Below are 1,631 nucleotides of genomic sequence, written 5' to 3' on the forward strand. Positions count from 1 at the left end.
TCTTTCAACACTTCCTCATCCTGTTTAGCCGGTCTTTTTTCGCCCACGCCCTCCAATCCTACTCCAGATTCAATCTCCACCGTCGATTCCATCTAACACAAAATCCTACTTCACAATTACCTCTACACCTCCATGGAAAGCACCGTCTCGGTAGATTCGAAACGAAATCCTTCGCGATTGGCGTACAGACCTGCAGAGAAGAGAGACGAGTGAAGCCATAAGAAGGGGAAGAGAGAAAGAAGGAAAACCCTAGAGAGAGGGAGAAGAAGAGGGGAATTTTGGGGGAAAATTAAACTTTATAATCATTAAAAAATCTTAAAAATAAACCTTTTTGGCGGGTAATTGAGATACAAAGCTTAAGAGTAAATCGTATAAGTGAGAGCCAGCCAGGGGGGATTGGGCAAAATACTTGAGAAGGCAGGGACGAGGCAGTTTTAGAGCGAGAGAGAAAGAGAAGAGAGAGAGATATTAGTGCATAATTTTTTCGTATTTTCCACTGTTAGTCGATTATATGAGATTTATTACGAGGGTTGCACAGTGTCGGCCGTCCTACTCCCTTGTCATTTTGACACGTTAGCCTCTTTTTTTTTAATTGAGTTGTTAATTTTAAGGCTTAATAACTCAGGACCGGGGCCGACCGGATCCGGAGAATTATACGCCAAAGCTAATTGACTGAATTAAATTACAATAAAATGTATACACTTGTAAATTATTTATTAGAAAGGTAAATGAGGGGAAAACATTAATTTCATGACTTAATGAGGAATTTTACGATAAAGTATCAGAGAAATGAAAAATGGCTCCCGTTATTTAAGGTATTGTATTTACTCCTTTTACTTTGATGTATTTTTTTCACTTAATTTGTAAGATGCACAAATGATTAATGAAAGCAATGAGGTGATTTCTGAGATAGGGACGTCATTGTCTTGCAAGGATCATTTGTATTTATAGCGTGATTTACAGGTGTTCTACCAAGTGTGCAAAAGATCAGGATTGAAAGAATGCATTCGTTTGATGTTGAAACAAGATACGATAGCTAACTTGGTTAGAATATCTTAAGAAATTGTTCTTGTACTCAATTATACAGTAACTGGTCGTAGGTATTTTCAAAAAGCCTAATCTTTTAATCGAACTATAGTTAAATACATCTTTATTTACAAAAATAGCGAAAACAATAACTATGTTTGTTTACCCATCACATGTCGGGTTGGCATTTAAATAGTGAAATTGAACAAACCAATGAACATATAAGCACCAACTAATTTTGATCGATTTTTCTAGTTGTTCGATTAGGGTCCATTTCTTTTCAATAAAAAAAAAATGTTGAGTTAGGTCGATTTTTGGGTTGCCCTATAAAGCCCAAAAGTACCCAAAGTCAACTCGAACAAAAAAAAAAAGAAAAAAAAAATATATATATATATATAAAATAAAATAAAGCACCAAAACCCTAAAGAACAAATCGTTGTTCTCTCCCTCATCTACGTGTGGACTTTAGTCATTTGTTGTTGATTAAAGTGCTTATTTGCATGGTTGATTGATGATGGTAAACTTGATATATGCCACTTTATGGGTTATATTTAATTGAAACTTTTAATGACTTTTTGTGATTTAAAAAGTTTGTGGATATTCAA

The 1,631-nt window shown here is 34.8% G+C and overlaps 1 long non-coding RNA gene across 1 annotated transcript; it reads right to left on the reverse strand.

Moving 5' to 3' along the window:
* Positions 1–2: 2 nt before the first annotated feature.
* LOC111382246 lies at positions 3–472 on the reverse strand. Its single transcript, XR_002700478.1, has 2 exons — positions 328–472; positions 3–190 (listed from the first exon to the last, which is right to left on the reverse strand). It is a non-coding gene; the product is annotated as an uncharacterized LOC111382246 (long non-coding RNA).
* Between the last annotated feature and the right edge of the window lie 1,159 nt (positions 473–1,631).

The sequence above is a fragment of the Olea europaea genome, unplaced genomic scaffold (genome assembly GCF_002742605.1).
Source record: "Olea europaea var. sylvestris unplaced genomic scaffold, O_europaea_v1 scaffold24522, whole genome shotgun sequence".
In the NCBI taxonomy this organism is placed as follows: Eukaryota; Viridiplantae; Streptophyta; class Magnoliopsida; order Lamiales; family Oleaceae; genus Olea; species Olea europaea.